Raw genomic sequence first — 19,173 nt, forward strand, 5'->3', positions numbered from 1 at the left:
CCAGAATCATGCCCAAGAAAGACAGACGAGTCGTAGGAACCAACTGCGACTTTGGGATATTGAAAATCCAGCCGTGTTGCTGTAACACTTTCAGTGAAAGTGATACGCTGTTCAGCAACTGCTCTCTTGATCTCGCTTTTATGAGATCGCTCAAGTACGGGATAATTGTGACACATTGCTTGCGCAGGAGAACCATCATTTCCACCATTACCTTGGTGAAAATTCTCTGGGCAGTGGAGAGACCAAACAGCAACGTCTGAAATTGGCAATGACAGTCCTGTACCGCAAATCTGAGGTACGACTGATGAGATGGATAAATTTGGACATGAAGGTATGCATCCTGTACACAAATGCGGACAACAGGTGTCAAGCCGTGTGTTGCCTTTGTCAAGCTGTAATAAGTAGGGGTAAGGACGTTAACCACCTCAGAACATCCTCCCTTATACGTCACCTGCAGCGCATTAATCATAAGTCAGTGACAAGTTCAAAAACTTTGGATGACAGCGGAAGCAGTCCACTGACCACTAAATCCCTTCCTCTTGTAACCAAGCTCCTGCAAACCACACCACCAACTCCCTCAGTGTCAATTTCCTTCTTAGACAGGAGAGCCAATAGTCCTGCAGGCCATGTCACTGGCAAGTCTGACGAGTCCTCTCCTGCCTGGGATTCCTCCGATGCATCCTTGAGTGTAACGCCTACTGCTGCTGGCGCTGCTGTTGTTGCTGCTGGGAGTCAATCGTCATCCCAGAGGGGAAGTCGGAAGACCACTTGTACTACTTCCAGTAGGCAATTGACTGTCCAACAGTCCTTTGCGAGGAAGATGAAATATCACAGCAGTCATCCTGCTGCAAAGCGGATAACTCAGGTCTTGTCAGCCTGGGTGGTGAGAAACGTGGTTCCGGTATCCATCGTTAATTCAGAGGCAACTAGAGACTTGATTGAGGTACTGTGTCCCCGGTACCAAATGCCATCTAGGTTCCATTTCTCTAGGCAGGCGATACCGAAAATGTACACAGACCTCAGAAAAAGAGTCACCAGTGTCCTAAAAAATGCAGTTGTACCCAATGTCCACTAGTCCACATGTCCGTGGTTAAGTGGAGCAGGGCAGACTCAGGACTATATGACTGTGACAGCCCACTGGGTAGATGTATTGCCTCCCGCAGCAAGAACAGCAGCGGCGGCACCAGTAGCAGCATCTCGCAAATGCCAACTCGTTCCTAGGCAGGCTACGCTTTGTATCACCGCTTTCCATAAGAGGCACACAGCTGACAACCTCTTACGGAAACTGAGGAACATCATCGCAGAATGGCTTACCCCAATTTGACTCTCCTGGGGATTTGTGACATCAGACAACGCCACCAATATTGTGCGTGCATTACATCTGGGCAAATTCCAGCACGTCCCATGTTTTGCACATACATTGAATTTGGTGGTGCAGAATTATTTAAAAAACGACAGGGGCGTGCAAGAGATGCTGTCGGTGGCCCGAAGAATTGCGGGCCACTTTCTGCATTCAGCCACCGCGTGCCGAAGACTGGAGCACCACCAAACATTCCTGAACCTGCCCTGCCATCCTCTGAAGCAAGAGGTGGTAACGAGGTGGAATTCAACCCTCTATATGCTTCAGAGGATGGAGGAGCAGCAAAAGGCCATTCAAGCCTATACATCTACCCACGATATAGGCAAAGGAGGGGGAATGCACCTGACTCAAGCGCAGTGGAGAATGATTTCAACGTTGTGCAAGGTTCTGCAATCCTTTGAACTTGCCACACGTGAAGTCAGTTCAGACACTGCCAGCCTGAGTCAGGTCATTCCCCTCATCAGGCTTTTGCAGAAGAAGCTGGAGACATTGAAGGAGGAGCTAAAACAGAGCGATTCCGCTAGGCATGTGGGACTTGTGGATGGAGCCCTTAATTCGCTTAACCAGGATTCAATCTGTTGAAATCAGAGCAATAAATTTTGGCCACCGTGCTCGATCCTAGATTTAAAACCTACATTGTATCTCTCTTTCCTGCAGACACAAGTCTGCAGAGGTTCAAAGACCTGCTGGTGAGAAAATTGTCAAGTCAAGCGGAACGTGACCCGTCAACAGCTCCTCCTTCACATTCTCCCGCAACTGGGGGTGCGAGGAAAAGGCTAAGAATTCCGAGCCCACCCGCTGGCGGTGATGCAGGGCAGTCTGGAGTGAGTGCTGACATCTGGTCCGGACTGAAGGACCTGGCAACGATTACTGACATGTCGTCTACTGTCACTGCATATGATTCTGTCACCTTTGAAAGAATGGTGGAGGATTATATGAGTGACCGCATCCAGGTAGGCACGTCAGACAGTCCGTATGTATACTGGCAGGAAAAAGAGGCAATTTGGAGGCCCTTGCACAAACTGGCTTTATTCTACCTAAGTTGCCCTCCCTCCAGTGTGTACTCCAAAAGAGTGTTTAGTGCAGCCGCTCACCTTGTCAGCAATTGGCGTACGAGGTTACTTCCAGAAAATGTGGAGAAGATGATGATCATCAAAATGAATTATAATCAATTCCTCCATGGAGACATTCACCAGCAATTGCCTCCAGAAAGTACACAGGGATCTGAGATGGTGGATTCCAGTGGGGACGAATTAATAATCTATGAGGAGGGCGATGTACACAGTGAAAGGGTTGAGGAATCGGAGGATGATGAGGTGGACATCTTGCCTCTGTAGAGCCAGTTTGTGCAAGGAGAGATTGATTGCTTCTTTTTTGGTGGGGGTCCAAACCAACCAGTCATTTCAGTCAGCCGTGTGGCAGACCCTGTTGCTGAAATGATGGGTTCGTCAATGTTTTTCTTTTCAATCTAAGCCCCTGCAGTTTTCTGTAAGAATCTGCTTCGCTATGATGATCAACAAGTCACAAGGGCAAACACTCAGGGCTGGAGGCGTAGATCTTAGGACCAGCTGCTACAAGCATGGCAAAGGTGTCACTATCATTTGTGACACCCAGAGAGGAAGCGAGGGAGATTGTAATGCAGTGCGCGCAGATAATTGGATTTTTCTGCCAGCATATTTTTTTTCTCTGCAACCCACTGCTAAATTGTGCTTCCTAGCTGTTTTTTATAAAATCACTGAATCAAATCTAACTCTGATTACATCAGAGAAGGCCAGGTACCCTACACAATAAGAGGGGGTTTGAAATTTTGACTTGTCTACTTAAATATCACCAAAATCTGATCACAAGGTCAATTACGTCCCTGGGTGGGATTGAACCACCAACCTTTTGGTTAATAGCCGAACACACTAACCGATTGCGCCACAGAGACACTTTGCAAACAGTACATACTGACAAAGGCTAATAAGCATACATCTAGAACGTTTCCTAGAAAAACATTAAAAAATCAATAATCTGGAGAGTTTTTGTAAGATGTTTCTTCCATCAACCAATGAATAAACACATTGGTACTTTCCCATGATGAGTGAGTGCTTCAGGATCTCTTGAACTTACATGTGCAGCAGAGTACTGCAATGGAAGCATGCTGGGCCCATAACCCAGAGGTAGGCAGATTGAAACTATCCTCTGCTATATGCATTTTTTTTTTGTTAATTAAAGTAATCCAAAACTGGGATTGATATTTTGTCTCTTTTATTTTTACTTAAAGTACAATAACTTTTACCATTTTAATTTGTTTTAATAGTATATTGACAGAATTGTTTTCTTTCAAAAATCCACTTCATTTTCTTTACCCTATTATTAAAATGGTAATTGACAAAAACAAACTACATTGTCACCAGAAGAGCAATACAAAATGTACAAGTGATATATTAAAATCATCTTTCCAGCTTGAATTTCAATGATGCATTGGGTCAACGATTTTGTGAGAAACATCTTCACCCTTAAATAAAGATTTTCTTAATTCCTTACCTGTGTGCTAATTAGATATCACCTTGTTTTCACATTAAACAGACTTCCACATGAGAAAGCAGCAAGGATGCAGTGGCGTTAATGTTTCCTGGTGTCAACCTGTATTATTTCAGTAGACATTGAAATGAGGATGCATCTTGCTGCCTTTCCAATGAAGCAAGTTTAATTTAGTAATAGGTGAAAAACCATCCCTACAAAGGTGTTAATCAGAGACTTGGCTTTGTGGACACTTTTCAGAGAACAAATTTGTTAGCATAAAAATAAAGCCAGAAAATGAAGAGCTGTTTAATCACGCAATTTGATTTTTTTGCCAGCATATTTCTTTTTCTCTGCAACCCACTGCTAAATTGTGCTTCCTAGATGTTTTTATAAAATCACTGAATCAAATCTAACTCTGATTACATCAGAGAAGGCCAGGTACCCTACACCATAACAGGGGGTATGAAATTTGACTTGTCTACTTAAAGATCACCAAAATCTGATAACAAGGTCAATTAGGTCCCTGGGTGGGATTGAACCACCAACCTTTTGGTTAATAGCCATACATACTAACTGATTGCGCCACAGAGACACTTTGCAAAAGTTCATACTGACAAAGGCTAATAAGCATTCATCTAAAACGTTTCCTAGAAAAACTTTAAAAAGTCAATAATCTGGAGAGTTTTTGTAAGATGTTTCTTCCATCAACCAACGAAGAAACACATTGGTACTTTCCCATGATGAGTGAGTGCTTCAGGATCTCTTGCACTTACATGTGCAGCAGAGTACTGCAATGGAAGCATGCTGGGCCCATAACCCAGAGGTAGGCAGATTGAAACTATCCTCTGCTATATGCATTTTTTTTTGTTAATTAAAGTAATCCAAAACTGGGATTGATATTTTGGCTCTTTTATTTTTACTTAAAGTACAATAACTTTTACCATTTTAATTTGTTTTAATAGTATATTGACAGTATTGTTTTCTTTCAAAAATCCACTTCATTTTCTTTACCCTATTATTAAAATGGTAATTGACAAAAACAAACTACATTGTCACCAGAAGAGCAATACAAAATGTACAAGTGATATATTAAAATCATCTTTCCAGCTTGAATTTCAATGATGCATTGGGGCAACGATTTTGTGAGAAACATCTTCACCCTTAAATAAAGATTTTCTTAATTCCTTACCTGTGTGCTAATTAGATATCACCTTGTTTTCATATTAAACAGACTTCCACATGAGAAAGCAGCAAGGATGCAGTGGCGTTAATGTTTCCTGGTGTCAACCTGTATTATTTCAGTAGACATTGAAATGAGGATGCATCTTGCTGCCTTTCCAATGAAGCAAGTTTAATTTAGTAATAGGTGAAAAACCATCCTTACAAAGGTGTTAATCAGAGACTTGGCTTTTTGGACACTTTTCAGAGAACAAATTTGTTAGCATAAAAATAAAGCCAGAAAATAAAGAGCTGTTTAATCACTCAATTGGATTTTTCTGCCAGCATATTTTTTTTCTCTGCAACCCACTGCTAAATTGTGCTTCCTAGCTGTTTTTATAAAATCACTGAATCAAATCTAACTCTGATTACATCAGAGAAGGCCAAGTACCCTACACCATAACAGGGGGTTTGAAATTTTGACTTGTCTACTTAAAGATCACCAAAATCTGATAACAAGGTCAATTAGGTCCCTGGGTGGGATTGAACCACCAACCTTTTGGTTAATAGCCGTACATACTAACTGATTGCGCCACAGAGACACTTCGCAAAAGCCCATACTGACAAAGGCTAATAAGCATTCATCTAAAACGTTTCCTAGCAAAACTTTAAAAAGTCAATAAACTGGAGAGTTTTTGTAAGATGTTTCTTCCATCAACCAACGAAGAAACACATTGGTACTTTCCCATGATGAGTGAGTGCTTCAGGATCTCTTGCACTTACATGTGCAGCAGAGTACTGCAATGGAAGCATGCTGGGCCCATAACCCAGAGGTAGGCAGATTGAAACTATCCTCTGCTATATGCATTTTTTTTTGTTAATTAAAGTAATCCAAAACTGGGATTGATATTTTGTCTCTTTTATTTTTACTTAAAGTACAATAACTTTTACCATTTTAATTTGTTTTAATAGTATATTGACAGTATTGTTTTCTTTCAAAAATCCACTTCATTTTCTTTACCCTATTATTAAAATGGTAATTGACAAAAACAAACTACATTGTCACCAGAAGAGCAATACAAAATGTACAAGTGATATATTAAATTCATCTTTCCAGCTTGAATTTCAATGATGCATTGGGTCAACAATTTTGTGAGAAACATCTTCACCCTTAAATAAAGATTTTCTTAATTCCTTACCTGTGTGCTAATTAGATATCACCTTGTTTTCACATTAAACAGACTTCCACATGAGAAAGCAGCAAGGATGCAGTGGCGTTAATGTTTCCTGGTGTCAACTTGTATTATTTCAGTAGACATTGAAATGAGGATGCATCTTGCTGCCTTTCCAATGAAGCAAGTTTAATTTAGTAATAGGTGAAAAACCATCCTTACAAAGGTGTTAATCAGAGACTTGGCTTTGTGGACACTTTTCAGAGAACAAATTTGTTAGCATAAAAATAAAGCCAGAAAATGAAGAGCTGTTTAATCACTCAATTGGATTTTTCTGCCAGCATATTTTTTTTCTCTGCAACCCACTGCTAAATTGTGCTTCCTAGCTGTTTTTTATAAAATCACTGAATCAAATCTAACTCTGATTACATCAGAGAAGGCCAGGTACCCTACACAATAAGAGTGGGTTTGAAATTTTGACTTGTCTACTTAAATATCACCAAAATCTGATCACAAGGTCAATTACGTCGCTGGGTGGGATTGAACCACCAACCTTTTGGTTAATAGCCGAACACACTAACCGATTGCGCCACAGAGACACTTTGCAAACAGTACATACTGACAAAGGCTAATAAGCATACATCTAGAACGTTTCCTAGAAAAACATTAAAAAATCAATAATCTGGAGAGTTTTTGTAAGATGTTTCTTCCATCAACCAATGAATAAACACATTGGTACTTTCCCATGATGAGTGAGTGCTTCAGGATCTCTTGCACTTACATGTGCAGCAGAGTACTGCAATGGAAGCATGCTGGACCCATAACCCAGAGGTAGGCAGATTGAAACTATCCTTTGCTATATGCATTTTTTTTTTGTTAATTTAAGTAATCAAAACTGGGATTGATATTTTTGCTCTTTTATTTTTACTTAAAGTACAATAACTTTTACCATTTTAATTTGTTTTAATAGTATATTGACAGTATAGTTTTCTTTCAAAAATCCACTTAATTTTCTTTACCCTATTATTAAAATGGTAATTGACAAAAAAAACGACATTGTCACCAGAAGAGCAATACAAAATGTACAAGTGATATATTAAAATCATCTTTCCAGCTTGAATTTCAATGATGCATTGGGGCAACAATTTTGTGAGAAACATCTTCACCCTTAAATAAAGATTTTCGTAATTTCTTACCTGTGTGCTAATTAGATATCACCTTGTTTTCACATTAAACAGACTTCCACATGAGAAAGCAGCAAGGATGCAGTGGCGTTAATGTTTCCTGGTGTCAACCTGTATTATTTCAGTAGACATTGAAATGAGGATGCATCTTGCTGCCTTTCCAATGAAGCAAGTTTAATTTAGTAATAGGTGAAAAACCATCCCTACAAAGGTGTTAATCAGAGACTTGGCTTTGTGGACACTTTTCAGAGAACAAATTTGTTAGCATAAAAATAAAGCCAGAAAATGAAGAGCTGTTTAATCACGCAATTTGATTTTTTTGCCAGCATATTTCTTTTTCTCTGCAACCCACTGCTAAATTGTGCTTCCTAGATGTTTTTATAAAATCACTGAATCAAATCTAACTCTGATTACATCAGAGAAGGCCAGGTACCCTACACCATAACAGGGGGTATGAAATTTGACTTGTCTACTTAAAGATCACCAAAATCTGATAACAAGGTCAATTAGGTCCCTGGGTGGGATTGAACCACCAACCTTTTGGTTAATAGCCGTACATACTAACTGATTGCACCACAGAGACCCTTTTACTTGCCTTACAGAGCAGCTCTGGAGCTGTTACAGTGCCCAGCTGCTGCAAGAAATCAGCTTGAATGCTTAAGCGGCTGGGGCATAGCCAACATGAGCCCCACACCGAAGGAGGGTGGAGGTGTTTAATGCGAACTAGGGGTCATCCAAGCGCCGCAAAAGGCCGCCATGCCCTGCACACCCCTTTTCTCTTTTCATATGCAGACGAGGGTTGAAGCCAACTTTGACCCACTGCTTGGATGACATCACCATATGCAAATCCATCTGCTGCAGGCCTTCCCCCAGGAATGCTTGCACTAGTTGTTGCATTTGGTTTGTTGTTTGGGGGTGCTTCAGTATTAGGCACCCTTTTGCCCTCCCATGTTCATCTGAAAATATGTGTTCTCCCTGCAGTTGTTGTCCCCAGATGAGAGTTCCCTTGTGCTGCCTCAGTTGAATCTCCTTTACTTGACAGAGATGTGCCTGAGCAGCGGCCCTCCCCAGCTCTATCCCAAATCATACTTATTTTGCATAGGAGATACCATGGTCATGAAGATTGTTCTCCCAGGGTGAGGTTCATTCATTGCATTCTGGGTATGCTGACCCCTATGATTTCCCCAAATGTGGGAAACTCGACTGCATTATTTGTGGTAGTGGGGGACTGTGTTTGTGCTTTCCTCTGGTCAGCTCTGGTAAAAGTCAGATTTCTTTGTCTCAGATCTTCCTCTAGCCTTGTTCTTTTTTCTAGAGTTCCCTTGCGCTGCCTCAGTTGGATCTCCTTCACTTGACAGGGGGGTACCCGAGCAGCAACCCTCCCCAGCTCTAGCCCAACTCCTACTTACCTGCCAGGTGAGATACTATGATCATGAAGGTGCTTCTCCCAGGGCAAGGTTCACCCATTGCACTCTGGGTGTGCTGCTCCTGCGATTTCCCCAAATGTGGGAAACTTGACTGCATAATTTGTGTTTCCCCTGGTCGGCTCTCGTATAATTCAGATCTCTTTGTCTCAGGTCTCTCTCCAGCCTAGTTTGCTGTCTGTTTCCACTTCTCTTTTCTTGAGCCGCTCCCTTCTATGCCCTTGCGCACTATCCTGACTTCTCCCGTCTGCTTACTTTGTGCTTTCCAATGCACAATGCAAACTACAGGTAGTACTGCAGGGCCCACACCCTTTTACTTGCCTTACAGAGCAGCTCTGGGGCTGTTACAGTGCCCAGCTGCTGCAAGAAATCAGCTTGAATGCTTCAGGGGCTGGGGCATAGCCAACATGAGCCCCACACCGAAGGAGGGTGGAGGTGTTTAATGCGAACTAGGGGTCATCCAAGCGCCGCAAAAGGCCGCCATGCCCTGCACGCCCCTTTTCTCTTTTCATATGCAGACGAGGGTTGAAGCCAACTTTGACCCACTGCTTGGATGGCATTACCATATGCAAATCAATCTGCTGCAGGCCTTCCCCCAGGAATGCTTGCACTAGTTGTTGCATTTGGTTTGTTGTTTGGGGGTGCTTCAGTATTAGGCAGCCTTCTGCCCTCCCATGTTCATCTGAAAATATGTGTTCTCCCTGCAGTTGTTGTCCCCAGATGAGAGTTCCCTTGTGCTGCCTCAGTTGAATCTCCTTTACTTGACAGAGATGTGCCTGAGCAGCGGCCCTCCCCAGCCCTATCTCAAATCATACTTATTTTGCATAGGAGATACCATGGTCATGAAGATTGTTCTCCCAGGGTGAGGTTCATTCATTGCATTCTGGGTATGCTGACCCCTGTGATTTCCCCAAATGTGGGAAACTCGACTGCATTATTTGTGGTAGTGGGGGACTGTGTTTGTGCTTTCCTCTGGTCAGCTCTGGTAAAAGTCAGATTTCTTTGTCTCAGATCTTCCTCTAACCTTGTTCTTCTTTCGAGAGTTCCCTTGTGCTGCCTCAGTTGGATCTCCTTCACTTGACAGGGGGGTGCACGAGCAGCGACCCTCCCCAGCTCTAGCCCAACTCCTATTTACCTGCCAGGTGAGATACTATGATCAGGAAGGTGCTTCTCCCAGGGCAAGGCTCACCCATTGCACTCTGGGTGTGCTGCTCCTGCGATTTCCCCAAATGTGGGACACTTGACTGCATAATTTGTGTTTCCTCTGGTCGGCTTTCATATAATTCAGATCTCTTTGTCTCAGGTCTTTCTCCAGCCTAGTTTGCTGTCTGTTTCCACTTCTCTTTTCTTGAGCCGCTCCCTTCTATGCAGTTGCGCACTATCCTGACCTCTCCCGTCTGCTTACTTTGTGCCTTCCAACGCACAATGCATACTACAGGTAGTGCTGCAGGGCCCACACCCTTTTACATGCTTTACAGAGCAACTCTGGAGCTGTTACAGTGCCCAGCTGCTGCAAGAAATCATCTTGAATGCTTCAGGGGCTGGGGCATAGCCAACATGAGCCCCACACCGAAGGAGGGGTCATCCAAGCGCCACAAAAGGACACCATGCCCTGCACATCCCTTTTTTCTTTTCATATGCAGACGAGGGTTGAAGCCAACTTTGACCCACTGCTTGGATGACATCACCATATGCAAATCCATCTGCTGCAGGCCTTCCCCCAGGAATGCTTGCACTAGTTGTTGCATTTGGTTTGTTGTTTGGGGGTGCTTCAGTATTAGGCAGCCTTCTGCCCTCCCATGTTCATCTGAAAATATGTGTTCTCCCTGCAGTTGTTGTCCCCAGATGAGAGTTCCCTTGTGCTGCCTCAGTTGAATCTCCTTTACTTGACAGAGATGTGCCTGAGCAGCGGCCCTCCCCAGCCCTATCCCAAATCATACTTATTTTGCATAGGAGATACCATGGTCATGAAGATTGTTCTCCCAGGGTGAGGTTCATTCATTGCATTCTGGGTATGCTGACCCCTGTGATTTCCCCAAATGTGGGAAACTCGACTGCATTATTTGTGGTAGTGGGGGACTGTGTTTGTGCTTTCTTCTGGTCAACTCTGGTAAAAATCAGATTTCTTTGTCTCAGATCTTCCTCTAGCCTTGTTCCTCTTTCGAGAGTTCCCTTGTGCTGCCTCAGTTGGATCTCCTTCACTTGACAGGGGGGTACCCGAGCAGCGACCCTCCCCAGCTCTAGCCTAACTCTTACTTACCTGCCAGGTGAGAAACTATGATCATGTAGGTGCTTCTCCCAGGGCAAGGCTCACCCATTGCACTCTGGGTGTGCTGCCCCTGTGATTTCCCCAAATGTGGGAAACTTGACTGCATAATTTGTGTTTCCCCTGGTCGTCTCTCGTATAATTCAGATCTCTTTGTCTCAGGTCTCTCTCCAGCCTAGTTTGCTGTCTGTTTCCACTTCTCTTTTCTTGAGCCGCTCCCTTCTATGCCCTTGCGCACTATCCTGACTTCTCCCGTCTGCTTACTTTGTGCCTTCCAACACACAATGCAAACTACAGGTAGTGCTGCAGGGCCCACACCCTTTTACTTGCCTCACAGAGCAGCTCTGGAGCTGTTACAGTACCCAGCTGCTGCAAGAAATCAGCTTGAATGCTTCAGGGGCTGGGGCATTGCCAACATGAGCCCCACACCGAAGGAGGGTGGAGATGTTTAATGTGAACTAAGGGTCACCCAAGCGCCGCAAAAGGCCGCCATGCCCTGCACGCCCCTTTTCTCTTTTCATATGCAGACGAGGGTTGAAGCCAACTTTGACCCACTGCTTGGATGGCATTACCATATGCAAATCAATCTGCTGCAGGCCTTCCCCCAGGAATGCTTGCACTAGTTGTTGCATTTGGTTTGTTGTTTGGGGGTGCTTCAGTATTATGCAGCCTTCTGCCCTCCCATGTTCATCTGAAAATATGTGTTCTCCCTGCAGTTGTTGTCCCCAGATGAGAGTTCCCTTGTGCTGCCTCAGTTGAATCTCCTTTACTTGACAGAGATGTGCCTGAGCAGCGGCCCTCCCCAGCCCTATCCCAAATCATACTTATTTTGCATAGGAGATACCATGGTCATGAAGATTGTTCTCCCAGGGTGAGGTTCATTCATTGCATTCTGGGTATGCTGACCCCTGTGATTTCCCCAAATGTGGGAAACTCGACTGCATTATTTGTGGTAGTGGGGGACTGTGTTTGTGCTTTCTTCTGGTCAACTCTGGTAAAAATCAGATTTCTTTGTCTCAGATCTTCCTCTAGCCTTGTTCCTCTTTCGAGAGTTCCCTTGTGCTGCCTCAGTTGGATCTCCTTCACTTGACAGGGGGGTACCCGAGCAGCGACCCTCCCCAGCTCTAGCCCAACTCCTACTTACCTGCCAGGTGAGATACTATGATCATGTAGGTGCTTCTCCCAGGGCAAGGCTCACCCATTGCACTCTGGGTGTGCTGCCCCTGTGATTTCCCCAAATGTGGGAAACTTGACTGCATAATTTGTGTTTCCCCTGGTCGGCTCTCGTATAATTCAGATCTCTTTGTCTCAGGTCTCTCTCCAGCCTAGTTTGCTGTCTGTTTCCACTTCTCTTTTCTTGAGCCGCTCCCTTCTATGCCCTTGCGCACTATCCTGACTTCTCCCGTCTGCTTACTTTGTGCCTTCCAACACACAATGCAAACTACAGGTAGTGCTGCAGGGCCCACACCCTTTTACTTGCCTCACAGAGCAGCTCTGGAGCTGTTACAGTACCCAGCTGCTGCAAGAAATCAGCTTGAATGCTTCAGGGGCTGGGGCATTGCCAACATGAGCCCCACACCGAAGGAGGGTGGAGATGTTTAATGCGAACTAAGGGTCACCCAAGCGCCGCAAAAGGCCGCCATGCCCTGCATGCCCCTTTTCTCTTTTCATATGCAGACGAGGGTTGAAGCCAACTTTGACCCACTGCTTGGATGGCATTACCATATGCAAATCAATCTGCTGCAGGCCTTCCCCCAGGAATGCTTGCACTAGTTGTTGCATTTGGTTTGTTGTTTGGGGGTGCTTCAGTATTAGGCAGCCTTCTGCCCTCCCATGTTCATCTGAAAATATGTGTTCTCCCTGCAGTTGTTGTCCCCAGATAAGAGTTCCCTTGTGCTGCCTCAGTTGAATCTCCTTTACTTGACAGAGATGTGCCTGAGCAGCGGCCCTCCCCAGCCCTATCCCAAATCATACTTATTTTGCATAGGAGATACCATGGTCATGAAGATTGTTCTCCCAGGGTGAGGTTCATTCATTGCATTCTGGGTATGCTGACCCCTGTGATTTCCCCAAATGTGGGAAACTCGACTGCATTATTTGTGGTAGTGGGGGACTGTGTTTGTGCTTTCCTCTGCTCAGCTCTGGTAAAAGTCAGATTTCTTTGTCTCAGATCTTCCTCTAGCCTTGTTCTTCTTTCGAGAGTTCCCTTGTGCTGCCTCAGTTGGATCTCCTTCACATGACAGGGGGGTGCCCGAGCAGCGACCCTCCCCAGCTCTAGCCCAACTCCTACTTACCTGCCAGGTGAGATACTATGATCAGGAAGGTGCTTCTCCCAGGGCAAGGCTCACCCATTGCACTCTGGGTGTGCTGCTCCTGCGATTTCCCCAAATGTGGGAAACTTGACTGCATAATTTGTGTTTCCTCTGGTCGGCTCTCGTATAATTCAGATCTCTTTGTCCCAGGTCTTTCTCCAGCCTAGTTTGCTGTCTGTTATCACTTCTCTTTTCTTGAGCCGCTCCCTTCTATGCCCTTGCGCACTATCCTGACCTCTCCCGTCTGCTTACTTTGTGCCTTCCAATGCACAATGCATACTACAGGTAGTGCTGCAGGGCCCACACCCTTTTACATGCTTTACAGAACAGCTCTGGAGCTGTTACAGTGCCCAGCTGCTGCAAGAAATCATCTTGAATGCTTCAGGGGCTGGGGAATAGCCAACATGAGCCCCACACCGAAGGAGGGTGGAGATGTTTAATGCGAATTAAGGGTCATCCAAGTGCCACAAAAGGACGCCATGTCCTGCACATCCCTTTTTTCTTTTCATATGCAGACGAGGGTTGAAGCCAACTTTGACCCACTGCTTGGATGACATCACCATATGCAAATCCATCTGCTGCAGGCCTTCCCCCAGGAATGCTTGTACTAGTTGTTGCATTTGGTTTGTTGTTTGGGGGTGCTTCAGTATTAGGCAGCCTTCTGCCCTCCCATGTTCATCTGAAAATATGTGTTCTCCCAGCAGTTGTTGTCCCCAGATGAGAGTTCCCTTGTGCTGCCTCAGTTGAATCGCCTTTACTTGACAGAGATGTGCCTGAGCAGCGGCCCTCCCCAGCCCTATCCCAAATCATACTTATTTTGCATAGGAGATATCATGGTCATGAAGATTGTTCTCCCAGGGTGAGGTTCATTCATTGCATTCTGGGTATGATGACCCCTGTGATTTCCCCAAATGTGGGAAACTCGACTGCATTATTTGTGGTAGAGGGGGACTGTGTTTGTGCTTTCCTCTGGTCAGCTCTGGTAAAAGTCAGATTTCTTTGTCTCAGATCTTCCTCTAGCCTTGTTCTTCTTTCGAGAGTTCCCTTGTGCTGCCTCAGTTGGATCTCCTTCACTTGACAGGGGGGTGCCCGAGCAGCGACCCTCCCCAGCTCTAGCTCAACTCCTACTTACCTGCCAGGTGAGAAACTATGATCAGGAAGGTGCTTCTCCCAGGGCAAGGCTCACCCATTGCACTCTGGGTGTGCTGCCCCTGTGATTTCCCCAAATGTGGGAAACTTGACTGCATTATTTGTGGTAGTGGGGGACTGTGTTTGTGCTTTCTTCTGGTCAACTCTGGTAAAAATCAGATTTCTTTGTCTCAGATCTTCCTCTAGCCTTGTTCCTCTTTCGAGAGTTCCCTTGTGCTGCCTCAGTTGGATCTCCTTCACTTGACAGGGGGGTACCCGAGCAGCGACCCTCCCCAGCTCTAGCCCAACTCCTACTTACCTGCCAGGTGAGATACTATGATCATGTAGGTGCTTCTCCCAGGGCAAGGCTCACCCATTGCACTCTGGGTGTGCTGCCCCTGTGATTTCCCCAAATGTGGGAAACTTGACTGCATAATTTGTGTTTCCCCTGGCCGTCTCTCGTATAATTCAGATCTCTTTGTCTCAGGTCTCTCTCCAGCCTAGTTTGCTGTCTGTTTCCACTTCTCTTTTCTTGAGCCGCTCCCTTCTATGCCCTTGCGCACTATCCTGACTTCTCCCGTCTGCTTACTTTGTTCCTTCCAACACACAATGCAAACTACAGGTAGTGCTGCAGGGCCCACACCCTTTTACTTGCCTCACAGAGCAGCTCTGGAGCTGTTACAGTACCCAGCTGCTGCAAGAAATCAGCTTGAATGCTTCAGGGGCTGGGGCATTGCCAACATGAGCCCCACACCGAAGGAGGGTGGGGGTGTTTAATGCGAACTAAGGGTCATCTTGAACTTGAACCGTTTTATATACGTGTTCAAAGATTTAAAATGGGTCTCACCGAACCGTCCGGTTTCGGTACCACAAACATTGTGGAATAGTAACCCCTTCCTTGTTGAAGGAGGGGTACCTTGACTATCACCTGCTGCAAATACAGCTTGTGAATTTGCCTCTATCACAGCCTCCCTGTCCAAGGGAGATGTTGGCAAGGCAGATTTTAGAAAACGGCGAGGGGGAGACGTCTCGAATTCCAGCTTGAATCCCTGAGACACTACTTGTAGAATCCAGGGATCCACCTGTGAGCAAGCCCACTGATTGCTGAAGCACTTGAGACGGGCCCCCACCGCACCTGGCTCCACCAGTGGAGCCCCAGCGTCATGCTGTGGACTTAGCGGAAGCGGGGGAGGACTTTTGTTCCTGGGAACTGGCTGTATATATATATATATATGCACACACACTCATGTATATACATGTATACACAAATACACGTATGTACATGTTTATGTATGTATAATACACTGAGTACATTATATTTATGAATTAATTGCTTCCCGATTCTGCAGCAGCATCATCAGCACCATCAGTGTTACTCACAGTCACTTCACACTGACTGCTGCACAACACATCACTTAATTTCCGGGCCGCCCGCCACCTGGTGAAGAGACATGGGAGATGAAGGACCTGCAGTGCCACGTTGAGCGGAAGTATTGTGATTTAGTTACCCACACACTCCTTGTGACACCTGCTCCCCGTCTGCCCTCCCACCCGCCGCCTGCCATCCGGAACCCGCACTGACAAGTAAGTCTCAGCAGAATGTGTCTGCCGGCGGCTCCCAGTCCCCCCTAGAGGAACACTGCCAGTGGTGTGGCAGCCGCGGCACACTAGGACTGAGAGACCGCAGCGGGAGGAAAGCACGGGTGGGCGGGAGGAGAGCATAGGCGGACATCACCACGTCACATTGCAAGGTGACACCAGTCCCCCCAGTGAGGCCGCCGACGAATGCACTCAGCATAGTATTAGCAGCAGGCAGAGGGGGGGCGGGCGCAGCGGTGGTGGGAGGTATGGAAATGAGCTACAGGCTAGGCTCCACCGATCACACACTCAGCGATCACTGTGCCACAGCAAGCGTATCGTGCAGCGGTGCTGGACATTAGGGAGTGCCTGTGCGCACCAGGCACCCCCTGTACGCACGCCTATGCGCTACCACCCCCCATATGCCACACTACATCACTATGCTATAGCCCTCCCATATGCTGCACTTCATAGTTACACTATACCCCCCATACAACATACTACATCACCACAGTACACTACTCACAATAAAATTAAAACATCCCAGTTCCTCATTCTTAATGAGCTCACGTGAGTTCTCTCCCCAACGGAGCTCCAGACCAAGTAACAATGAAGACACCAGCAGCGTGTAGGGGGCAGGCCAGGTCCACTTGTCAGGAGAGAGCAGTCACTGGAGGGTAAGAAGGGGACGGGGCCTAGTCCTACAGACGGGAGAGAGCACAGACAGGAGAGAGCAAGGTACAGGGGTAGAAGGGGACGGCTGATGTGAAGAAGGGGGCGGGGCCTATTCTTGCATCCTTTCAAAATTCGACTTTTTAAAATTCGACATTTGACAAATTCGACTTTTCTGCAATGGTACAAATGCGGCAATTCAACAAAAGTATATTCAATTGAAGTTTGTAAATTCGACAACAGTGCTTTTAAACAGTAAATTCGTCATTTTCAATCCGCCACACTTTGCAGGCGGAATCTAATAAAAAATAATATTTTTTTGGGGTAATAGCATATCTATTTATATTAGAAGGGATTAGGTACTTGGTTTGTCTTTTTTGGAGGCACAAGTATTATTTATATATTTTTTAAAAGATTATTATTATTATTTTTTTTTTTTAAATGGAATGTGAAAAACCCGGAAAAGAAAAATTGCGTGGGGTCCCCCCTCCAAAGCATAACCAGCCTCGGGCTCTTCGATCCGGTCCTGGTTCTAAAAATCCGGGGGAAAAACGGACAGGGGATCCCCCGTATTTTTAAAACCAGCTCCGGGCTCTGCGCCTGGTGCTGGTGCAAAAAATACGGGGGACAAAAAGAGTAGGGTCCCCCATTATTTTTACACCAGCATCGGGCTCCACTAGCTGGACAGATAATGCCACAGCCGGGGGTCACTTTTATACAGTGCCCTGCGGCCGTGGCATTAAATATCCAACTAGTCACCCCTGGCCGGGGTACCCTGGGGGAGTGGGGACCCCTTCAATCAAGGGGTCCCCCCCCAGCCACCCAAGGGCCAGGGGTGAAGCCCGAGGCTGTCCCCCCCATCCAAGGGCTGCGGATGGGAGGCTGATAGCCTTGAGAAAATTGAAAGAATATTGTTTTTTCCAGTAGTACTACAAGTCCCAGCAAGCCTCCCCCGCAATCTGGTACTTTGAGAACCACAAGTACCAGCATGCGGGAGAAAAACGTGCCCGCTGGTACCTGTAGTTCTACTGGGGGAAAAATACCCAAATAAAAACAGGACACAGACACCGTGAAAGTATAACTTTATTTCACACCTGCCGACACACACATACTTACCTATGTTGACACGAAGCAGTCGGTCCTCTTCTCCAAGTAGAATCCACGGGTACCTGAAAATAAAAGATAATTATACTCACCTGATCCAGGTTCCAGATTAACTCCACGTACTTGGCAAAACAACAAACCGAACACCCGGACCAGACGGACTGAAAGGGGTCCCATGTTTACACATGGGACCCCTTTCCACGAATGCAGACATCCGAATCTCGCGGGAATCCGACAGCGGGATGATGACGTTCGGGCGCGCTCGGGTTAGCCGAGCAAGGCGGGAAGGTTCGAACCTGCCTCGGACCCATGTAAAATGGGTGAAGTTCGGGGGGTCCGGATTCCGACGAACCGAACCCACTCATCACTAGTATGTACGTGTGTGTCAGGTGCCGTGCGCGTACGTACGTGTGTGTCAGGTGTCGTGCGTGTACGTGTGTGTGTGTGTGTGTGTGTCAGGTGGCGCGTACCTACATGTGTGTATGTCAGGTGCTGTGCATGTGTGTACGTACACGCGTGTATGTGTCAGGTGCCGCGTGTGTGTGTGTGTGTGTGTGCCAGTGTGCCAGGAGCCACGCGTGTACATGCGTGAGGGTGTCAGGAGCCGCACGTATACGTACATACGTGTAGGTTTCAGGTGCCGCGCGTATACATACGTGTGTGTGTCAGGAGCCGAGCGCGTACGTACATGTGTGTGTGTCAGGAGCAACGCGCGTGTGTGTCAGGAGCCACACGTGTGCATACGTGTGTGTGTCAGGTGCCACACATGTACGTACGTGTGTGTGTGTGTGTTTGTGTCAGGTGCCGCGCGTGTACGTGTGTGTGTCAAGTGCCGCGTGTGTACGTACGTATGTGTGTGCCTGGAGCCGCGAGTGTACATACATGTGTGTGTGTGTGTCTCAGGTGCTGTACGTGTATGTGTGTGTCTCAGGTGCTGCACGTGTATATGTGTGTATTTCAGGTGCTGCATTTGTATGCGTCAGCTGCCACGTGGGTGTCAGGTGTTGAGCGTGTATGTGTTTGTGTCAGCTGTCGCATCTGTATGTGTGTGACTGTCAGGTGCTGCGCGTGTATGTGTGTTTCAGGTGCTGTTCATGTATGTGGGAGTGGCAGGTGCTGCATGTGTATATATGTGTGAGTGGCAGGTGCTGCGTGTGTATACGAGTGTGTGTGAGGTGCTGCGAGTGTATGTGTGTGTTAGGTGCTCTGAGTGTATATGATTGTGTGTCAGGTGCTGTGCATGTGTGCGTTAAATGCCACATGTATATATGTGTGTCAGGTGCTGCGTGTGTGTGTGTGTGTGTGTG

General features: G+C 46.2%; 12 non-coding genes and 1 pseudogene across 12 annotated transcripts; all 13 read left to right on the forward strand.

The window, feature by feature from the left end:
* The first annotated feature begins 8,467 nt into the window (after positions 1 to 8,467).
* LOC135048871 (U1 spliceosomal RNA) lies at positions 8,468 to 8,631 on the forward strand. The gene has a single exon (XR_010240665.1). It is a non-coding gene; the product is annotated as a U1 spliceosomal RNA (small nuclear RNA).
* A 152-nt stretch (positions 8,632 to 8,783) lies between these two features.
* Positions 8,784 to 8,946, forward strand: LOC135048880 (U1 spliceosomal RNA). Its single transcript, XR_010240674.1, has one exon. It is a non-coding gene; the product is annotated as a U1 spliceosomal RNA (small nuclear RNA).
* A 671-nt stretch (positions 8,947 to 9,617) lies between these two features.
* Positions 9,618 to 9,781, forward strand: LOC135048868 (U1 spliceosomal RNA). The gene has a single exon (XR_010240662.1). It is a non-coding gene; the product is annotated as a U1 spliceosomal RNA (small nuclear RNA).
* Positions 9,782 to 9,933: 152 nt separating this feature from the next.
* On the forward strand, positions 9,934 to 10,096 carry LOC135048881 (U1 spliceosomal RNA). Its single transcript, XR_010240675.1, has one exon. It is a non-coding gene; the product is annotated as a U1 spliceosomal RNA (small nuclear RNA).
* A 646-nt stretch (positions 10,097 to 10,742) lies between these two features.
* LOC135048872 (U1 spliceosomal RNA) lies at positions 10,743 to 10,906 on the forward strand. The gene has a single exon (XR_010240666.1). It is a non-coding gene; the product is annotated as a U1 spliceosomal RNA (small nuclear RNA).
* A 152-nt stretch (positions 10,907 to 11,058) lies between these two features.
* Positions 11,059 to 11,221, forward strand: LOC135048882 (U1 spliceosomal RNA). Its single transcript, XR_010240676.1, has one exon. It is a non-coding gene; the product is annotated as a U1 spliceosomal RNA (small nuclear RNA).
* Positions 11,222 to 11,892: 671 nt separating this feature from the next.
* On the forward strand, positions 11,893 to 12,056 carry LOC135048873 (U1 spliceosomal RNA). Its single transcript, XR_010240667.1, has one exon. It is a non-coding gene; the product is annotated as a U1 spliceosomal RNA (small nuclear RNA).
* Positions 12,057 to 12,208: 152 nt separating this feature from the next.
* Positions 12,209 to 12,371, forward strand: LOC135048883 (U1 spliceosomal RNA). Its single transcript, XR_010240677.1, has one exon. It is a non-coding gene; the product is annotated as a U1 spliceosomal RNA (small nuclear RNA).
* A 671-nt stretch (positions 12,372 to 13,042) lies between these two features.
* On the forward strand, positions 13,043 to 13,206 carry LOC135048869 (U1 spliceosomal RNA). Its single transcript, XR_010240663.1, has one exon. It is a non-coding gene; the product is annotated as a U1 spliceosomal RNA (small nuclear RNA).
* A 152-nt stretch (positions 13,207 to 13,358) lies between these two features.
* LOC135048879 (U1 spliceosomal RNA) lies at positions 13,359 to 13,521 on the forward strand. Its single transcript, XR_010240673.1, has one exon. It is a non-coding gene; the product is annotated as a U1 spliceosomal RNA (small nuclear RNA).
* A 671-nt stretch (positions 13,522 to 14,192) lies between these two features.
* Positions 14,193 to 14,356, forward strand: LOC135048877 (U1 spliceosomal RNA). The gene has a single exon (XR_010240671.1). It is a non-coding gene; the product is annotated as a U1 spliceosomal RNA (small nuclear RNA).
* A 152-nt stretch (positions 14,357 to 14,508) lies between these two features.
* Positions 14,509 to 14,671, forward strand: LOC135048875 (U1 spliceosomal RNA). Its single transcript, XR_010240669.1, has one exon. It is a non-coding gene; the product is annotated as a U1 spliceosomal RNA (small nuclear RNA).
* A 152-nt stretch (positions 14,672 to 14,823) lies between these two features.
* LOC135048885 (U1 spliceosomal RNA) lies at positions 14,824 to 14,965 on the forward strand (annotated as a pseudogene).
* The last annotated feature ends 4,208 nt before the right edge of the window (positions 14,966 to 19,173 follow it).

The sequence above is a fragment of the Pseudophryne corroboree genome, unplaced genomic scaffold (genome assembly GCF_028390025.1).
Source record: "Pseudophryne corroboree isolate aPseCor3 unplaced genomic scaffold, aPseCor3.hap2 scaffold_983, whole genome shotgun sequence".
Lineage (NCBI taxonomy): Eukaryota > Metazoa > Chordata > Amphibia > Anura > Myobatrachidae > Pseudophryne > Pseudophryne corroboree.